Source organism: Vicia villosa, unplaced genomic scaffold (assembly GCF_029867415.1).
Source record: "Vicia villosa cultivar HV-30 ecotype Madison, WI unplaced genomic scaffold, Vvil1.0 ctg.002458F_1_1, whole genome shotgun sequence".
Taxonomy (NCBI): Eukaryota; Viridiplantae; Streptophyta; class Magnoliopsida; order Fabales; family Fabaceae; genus Vicia; species Vicia villosa.
Genome location: NW_026705934.1, coordinates 137,928 through 146,760, shown reverse-complemented (window position 1 = coordinate 146,760; position 8,833 = coordinate 137,928).

Genomic DNA, 8,833 nt, shown 5'->3' with positions numbered 1-8,833 from the left:
CACCCGTGTGCATGCACACGGTCCGTGTCAAAAAGTGGCTGGAAAAGCATTTCTTGAAGGCAAGGCAGAGGTTTCACACGGGCACCCGTGTTCCTGCACACGGTCCGTGTGAAAAGATGCGTGGAAAGTGAATTTTTGACAAAGGAGCAGAGGAACAACACGGGCGCCCGTGTGCAGCAACACGGCCCGTGTTGTTGAGGCGTGCTGATTTTATTTTCTTGACTTTCCTCACTTGAAGGGGACCGGCAAGGGTATTTTTGGTATTCCAGTTGCAACCTGAATGGAAGTGAATGATAAGAACAACCTAGGGCAAAAAGAGAAGACACTTTTGATAGATCGTAATAGAGAATTGCAGAGAGAAAAGAGACGGAAGCGAGATTTTGGAAGGCAAAGAGATTCAACGGTGGACACCATTGAAGATCCTAGTTCTCCCAATTGATTGTAATGTCTAAACTTTTTCATTTGTGCTTTTTGAATACTATGATAGGCTAAACCCCCCAATGCTAGGGGGGTGTCCCTGATTCGATCTGTAATAACTCTGGATTTGGTATTTCGTTAATTTAAAGTTGTATTGTTCAATTCAATTGTATAATGTTTATAATGCTTTCTTTATCGGACCAATAAGGATTGTTCTGTGGTTAACAATTCGTAGGACTACAATTGTTAGGGTTTGTATACAATTGAACCTTATGAACATCACCTAGGACTAGGGATATAATCTGGTTATTCGTAAATTCTTGATAAATTAATGATTTGCTTTTGTCTGATTTCTCTAAGGACTTAAGTAATCGAAGTTTAAATCAAATAAGATTGTCACTAAGGACTTAGGACAATCATACATGAGAATGAATAATTGAACCATATGAACGGGTTAACGAGATCTTCATCCAGAGGAATTAGAGAGAGAATCACACACCCTACCTTAGCATTATTTTCTCATATTAAAAAGTTCAGTTTTAATTTCCTTTATTTCTTAGTAGTTTAATCTCTTTTGTCACTTATTTGAGACAACACTCATATGAACTTTTGTTTAATTGACTGAGTCCAATCACTTGTATTTCCCACGCAATCCTCGTGATCGATACTTGGGGTAGAACCCATTATTACTACATTAGTAAAAATAGTACACTTGCTATTTTTCCGATCAAAAGACATCACCAACTTCTTCCCGAGTCAAATCCATGTCCTCGACCCTCTGCTTCTTATGGCGGACCAAGGCGTCCGGGTTCGGTTGTTGACGGAGAGGACAAGGATGAACAGTAGCCGACCTCAGGGATTCGCCCTAGTCAAGAGCCCGCGGCGGAGACCCGGCAGCCATCGGGTAGGAAGAGGAAGCACCCGAGCCAGAAGCCGGGGACCTCTACACAACCGTTAGCCGAGGGCCGACACTCTTCTTGATGGCCGCTTTAGCTTTGCCCGCCTGTTTAAGCATTCTCTCGTGGCGCGCCTGATCCATTGACTCTGGAAAAAGAAAAACACGAAGCACAATAGAGTCAGCCCGTTAGTAATCACTATCATAAAAAGGACTTAGACACGGAACGAGAAAGCGAAAAGGGGTAGATACCCAAATAGGCCGCGACACCCTCATCGGTCCCACTGGCCAACAAATCCTTTATATTGATAACCCCCGACTCTGTAACGATAACCCCACTATCATCTACCACAGGTCTCCCCGAGCGATCTAACTTCACGACCGGAGAAAAACCCTGTACAAACTTCTGGAGGACGACATAATCCGCCCGAGAATCCTCGTCCAAATCTGAAATTTTGGTAATATACTGGTCGGTCCCGTACTCAAAATGGTCCCACGACCAGAAAAACCCGAACTTCTGCCTTCGGGCAGTAACAGGCTTTCTGATATCATTAAGCACAGGACGAACATGAACGTCCAAGGTCGGTACCTGAGCAAAAACACTGTCGCGGGCTTCCCGGGACTGAGGACGGATAAGAAAGAAACGCGACTAGTAATTTTTCAGAGAATCCGAATAAGACTTGAAAATCTTCTTGGACTGTTTCTGGGGCACCCACCCAAAACGACCATCCGCTACTTTCCGCTGCACACAGAATATGTAAAAGAACAAAGGTATCGTCGCCGCTATCTTCAGGTGCGTACAAGTCAACTCGAACGCCCGGATAAACGCGATCGCGTTTGGATGGAGCTTCCCAGGAGCCACCTCTAGGTGATTGAAGACGGCCATCTGAAACTCGGTTAAGGCCACGCGGAACCCCATCTCCCGAAAAACCACCTCATACATCTGGATCAGGTCGGGGGCGTACACATCACACATACGGTCCTTCTCAGCGGGGATAAGAACCGACCACCCGTTCCTAGACACGTCCTCAACAGGGTCCGCGTTACCCCCAATCTCCAAGAAAATATCAAAACTGTCCTCCACGAAGTGGCTCTCAATCAAGCGCCTCTTGAAGCACCCAAACCGACAGAGGGACCCCTTGCGGATCTGGGGGAGTCGAGGACGACGAGCCCGACGTAGACAGACGCCCTGCATCAGCTATGTTCACTTGAAAAACAGGGGAGAATAGTGAATTCGACAGTACGATCAAATCCACCCTTCCACCACCGTTCAGAGTGAAAGGGCGCACCAACAATTTGGGGACGAAACAACCCCCGGTCATATCCCTCATTGGGAAATGGCTGCCGAACAGAAATTGACTCGCGCTAAAGAAAAAGTTTAGTATCCATACTACATTAGGGTAACACGCTTTCAACAGAAAACCCAAAAACGCACTAAAAGGAAATCTAAACTCCCAACGACAGTCAACAAATCATAAGATAGCCCAAAACGAGTAACCCTGTCACATACAGCCGTCTGCGGCGGAGAAGCTAGCTATCTCCACCGTCTACCACCAACAAACCTCCAAACCTTCTTCAAAATCATTCCTAAAAACCCACCCTAACCACATGTAAGCGATTTCTAAAATGATCAAAGCATGAAAAACTAGAAACGAAAGGAAATACGAACTTACAAGTAGGATTCTGAAGGAAGAAATAAAGGTTGAAGAAGAAACGTTTCGGCGGAGCTTACGATCAGTGACAGAGAGAAGAGAGCGAAGAAGACGAATTTGAAAAGTTTGGGAAAAATGACAACCCTTGATATTTATAAGCGCTTGAAATTGTCACGTGCGTCGCACGCGACCTCTGGGAACATAATGGTCATCATCAACCCTAGTGGCCTACGAGTAAGGTGGCCATCATCACGCATTATATGCGACACATCCCCCAACTGACAACTCTGAAGCTCCTGGCCTGACCCTTCTTCTCCTTGGGGCTTCGGGGCAATTTCTGAAGGTGTTTCTATATTGGCTGTATTTTGTGATAAAACATTCCTGGTGTATGTATGTGGACACGCTTCTCAGCTCCTGGCCTGACCCTTCTTCTCCTTGGGGCTTCGGGGCAATTTCTGAAGGTGTTTCTATATTGGCTGTATTTTGTGATAAAACATTCCTGGTGTATGTATGTGGAATTATGTAGGATCGTATGATTGAACCAGTAAAACTTTTCAAATGGATGTCATGCATGATGTCTTGACATTGGAATCTGACAGAAGTAGCTGTCATCTTTTAGTTGTGAGGTTTCGTTTTTTTGTCTCAGGACTCTTTAGGAAACTATATATTGTGCGATGTTTGTTTTGTGCTAAAATTGATTGAATCACAACGTATGTGATCATCTTGACGATATGGAAATTAGGTTTACATGGGTAACCCTAATTTATGTATGAAAGGCCCATGGCCTAAGTTATTCTTCCAGCTGACTATATATTGACTGCAAATCCTACTTTCAGAGGCAGAGTTTTAGAGCATGAAAGATTAGTAAACTCTCTGTATTTCCATCGTGTGTGTTTCTTGTGATGAAAAATAATTATCATGTTGATAATTGTTGTGGAGTAGTGTATCCGTAACTGGGGATTGTGAAGAACTGTTGTTATGTTCTGTCTCTTGTGATCCACGCTATTATCTTTGATGATTGCGTTGGAATTAGTTTTTGTTTTAGTTGTGTCACTCTAAGCTTTCAAGCACGAGTGTGTGTCTCTTGATTGAAGCTTTTAAGCAGATCAAGGTGTGTTTTTGAAGTGTGTCTTCTATCTGTAATTATTTATTGTGTATGTGTTATCACTGTTGTGATTGAGGGGGGTGGAATGGAGATATTCCATATCTAGGTAGAACCTAGGTAGAAGGGTCACTGGGTAATGATTAAGTAAGGAGTTATAAACTGGGAGTCTAGCTCTCAATTGATACTGCTAATAGTGGACTCATCCCTGGCTTGGTGGCCCCCAGAGTAGGTTGTTTGAACTGAACTGGGTAAACAATTATGTGTGTTCTTTACTATTTTATGATATTCGTTATTATTGTCTGTGCTGCGTAATTGTAAATGTCATAACATCCAGTTTGACATCGAGCGTGTATTACTAGAATTTTCTATTGGCATCAGAGCAGGCACCCTGCCTGTTTACATCTGGGTGAGATCTAGGGATAACAAAATTCTGGTACAATGAACAAGAATAAAGAGGACACTGCACAATATGTCACAACACTAACGAGTACTTGTGAATCTGATGATGATTCCAATGAAGATGAATTAACCTTTGATGAGATGGAAACCTCCTACAAAGAGCTATATGCCAAAAGTACTGAAGTATGTAAGCAAGTGGAGAAGCAAAAGATGCTCATAAAGGAGTTGGAAACTGAAAATAAAGAACATCTTGCAACCATAGAGTCACTCATTGATGAGATCAGCATGCTAAACTCCAAGATGGATCAAATGTCAAAATCTGTCAGAATGTTAAATTCTGGAACTGACTCCCTAGAAGAGATACTGCAAATTGGACATAGATCGGGAGACATGTCTGGAATAGGATTTGTGGGAAGATCAGAATCCATTTTAGGTCTCAAAAGTCCAAAACCTGAAGTTCACATTCCAGGTCGGATGTCTAGACCAATGTTACAACATCATAAGGACAGAAGGATAAATCATGGTAGGAGGAAATTTAATCAATGGAGATGTCATCACTGTGGAAGATTTGGTCACATAAAACCTTTTTGTTTTAGATTATATGGCTATCCCAATCAGTTGCCTCAAAAGAAAATCAAGCAAAGCGCCTCAGTCAAGAAACAACAACGGGTTCCTAAAGGCATTGCCTTAATGGCTCACACTCCCCTGCGAGTATCATCAAAAGAAGAATGGTACTTTGATAGCGGCTACTCAAAACACATGACAGGTACAAGAAATCTGTTAATAGATGTCAATCCTCATGCCTTTAACTATGTCACGTTTGGTGATAGAGGAAAAGGAGAAATCCAAGGGATTGGAACTCTAGAATATCATAAAGGTCCAAATCTGAACAATGTTTTTCTGGTAAAAGGACTGACTGTGAATCTAATTAGCATCAGTCAACTGTGTGACCAAGGCTTCAATGTCAGATTCACCAAGAATGAATGCATTGTCACAAATGAAGATCATGTGGAAGTCATGAGGGGCTCTAGGTCTAAAGAAAACTGCTACTTATGGGAACCTAGTATCTTAAACTGTTCCTCTAAAAACTCCATGACCAAGGAAGAGATCGAGGAAAATCTACAAGAAAGATCAGTTAAAAATGTAGCTGGAAATTTGAGAGAATCAGATAAAGAAGCATCTGCCAGCGATCTTACGGCCAGAGAACTTGCTATTATTCTCTATGAAAACTATCTAAGAAATGAGAGACTATATGCAAGAATGTTAGGTGATAGAAGTACTTACACTCTCCTTCAAGAAGAAAACAAAAGCCTTCAGTCAAACATTGATGCTCTGAAAGAGGAATTGTTGAACAAATCTCACAACAAGGTTGGAGAAGTAAGAAATCAGACTTACTTGATGGAATAGATGATGCCTAATCAAAGGATGCAACATAAAAGGCAACATCAAGAAAGGAGCAAATATTTCCCATATAAGAGATGCTATCAATGTGGCAGGACAGATCACTTGAAGTCCACATGTCTTGAAGCTCATGCTCTTACCAGAAGGATGATATATCAACAAAGAAATCCCTTAAAAGCTGAACCATATATCCTCGAGCTAAGTGGTGAAACTGAGCATTCAAGTTTATATACAAAGATTTCAAGAAGAAAACAAATAGTGTAAAAAGGAGAAGACCGTATCAAACTTCTAAAACTTGGTATGAAAGAAAAGCTGGAAATGGATACGAAGAAGAGATATTCAAAACCTTCTTTGTAAAAATTGAAGGAGAAAAACTGATGCTGTCTGAATACAATGTCACTCAGAATGTCATGACATTGTACTATGAGAGGGGAACTAATGTATCAAAGAAGATCACCCAACTCATCAGAACCAAGCACATGAACACAACATGTCTCTCTCCCAGGAACCTTGCAGCTAACAAGGTTTTTATCATGAAGCATGAAACTTCTAAGCTACCAAGTGGAGACATCCTTCCTGAGAATCTAAGCACTCTCCATATTGAAGTCTTGAAGAACAAATTAGGTATTTACTCCTATGAAGTGTTATAGCAATTACAGTGCCTAGGGAACTATATTTTGAACAAAGAAAATAACTCAGATTTAATGATTGGTCAAAATTTAAATTCCCTCCTCCAAGTACAATCCTTTCCTCTATTCCCTCATTCCCACTTCGCTAGTCTCTTACACTTCTCTCATCTCTCGTCCGACAACAAAAACAACCAGACACTCAGATCATCTCCAACATCTTCCTCAATGTCTCAACAATCTATTCCTCAGTCTTCATAAAAAATGTCCACTTCTGCTGTTCATGAACAAGACGCTTCCAATGCTCCCTTTAACCCTAGTGAGATTCTTGAAGTCACTCCTCTGCAGATGGTAACCCCTTTCGATCTCGTGACAAAATGACCCAGAACAATGTGTGGTGTCGTTTTTTTACCTCCACGTTTCACTTGGGAGGACGGCACGCTAAACCTTTCACGCGAAATTTGGAAAGAGGGAAGCGCCCGTTGTAGGATGAATTTTGTTTCAGTTCTTCCTACGATAGCACACGAACTTTTTAGTTATCCTACGAGGAGGAAGGAGAAAAAGATCTCAAATAAACCCTAGGAGTTTTCTAAGTGTGGGGATTCACCTAGACTAGAAATTATGGAGTCCGGGAGGTCGGTTATACATAGGGAAGGTTTTAAGCACCCTACATATCCGTAGTACTCTACGGGAACCTTCTTTGTGTCTATGTGTTTGTGTTTGTTGCTAATTAATTGGGAAAGTTTCTCCCTTGTGTTAGGATAAGGAATTGAATTGAATTAAATGAAAGACAGACAGACATACTATTTTTGGTTTTTTATTAGCTCGCCGAGATTCTTTGCGAACCTCATGCCTACATATCCCTAATGGAAGTCAGAGCTTTTTGTACTTCAAAGAACTAATTAGGGAAATTAATTATTTTTGGTGCCTTGCTTGAAGCTCAAGGTTGAAGCTTGAATTAAATCTCTATTTACAGTAAAGAGACATGAAGTCATCTCTACAGAGAGGTATTTCTACTATTCCACCACAAACATTTAAAAAGTGACAGAAAAGCTGAGTTTGTTTCATTAAAAGAGGGACCTTACTTGGTTGAACAAGTATGCCAGTCACGTGTCTCTTGAATGAGAGATTCTCGACCAAATTAGGGAAAGTTGTACAAGTATGGGGATGTTCCAGAGCATGCCTTTCACGAGTCCTAAATGGGAAAATGTTTGAAATGATTGTTTGTTTGTTTGTTTGAAAAGATTGTTTGTGGTGAGATAGGAGAAATATCTCTCTATAGAGATAAGCTATGTCTATCTACTGTTTGAAAGATTTGATTTTTTAGCTGGCTTGTATGAGGCCCAAGCTTGAGGCTTTTTAAAGGTTTTTATTGACTCTGGGAGATGACTCCACTGGAAATTAACTTAAACTAAGAAATTTTGTGTTCTGTACAAAGCCTAGAATTGAGGCTGACTCTAGCTGGAGAGTGTTTATTGAATGGATTAAAAGGATTTATTTTAGTGTTCTGTACAAAGCCCAGATTTGTGGCTGACTCTAACTAGGGAGCCTCTATTTTGTGCCTTGTATGAAGCCCAAGGTTGTGGCTGACTGTTAGCTAGGGAAGACATTGTTTTCTGCCTTGTATGAAGCCCAAGGTTGTGGCTGACTGTAGAGGAGACTGAGTATGGATGACTCTATGGGGAAAAGATCCTAAAGGTTATGAATCTTTTGACACAGGAAATGTGATTTATCTGCCTTGTACAAGGCCCAAGGTTGTGGCTACTTGATGGTGAAGGACTCACTGGGGAGACTATATTAACTTCCTTGTACAAAGCCCAAGGTTGATGCCGAATCTGGATAGGGGAATACCTATGAGTAGGGTTTTGACTCTAAGAGGAGTATGTGCCTTGTACAAAGCCCAAGGTTGAGGCTGACTTTTAATGGGGTAAGATCTACCAGTGTGGGATCTTTTTACTCAGAGGGGATTCTTTTGACTCTGTTGAGGATTATCCTATTGTTTAGGAATTAAAGGTTGACCCTACTGAGGATTGTTCTTTTGTTAAGCAGGGATTGATGAATGAAAGACCCAGGTTTGAAGATGGACTCTACAGGGGAATTTGTTTGAATGATTGACCTAGACTCTATTGAGGAGTTTTGAAGGTTTGAAATATGATTTTGGAAGCTAACCCTTTCCAAGTAATTTGGATTTGAAGGATTGATTTTGGAGGCTGACCCTTTCCAGGGGATTTTGTTAAAATGAAGGAATTAATGGAGGCTAACCCTTTCCAGAGGATTTGGATTATAAAGGAAGAGTGATTAACTATTTGAGACTTCTTGTTTAAAGCCCAAGATTAAG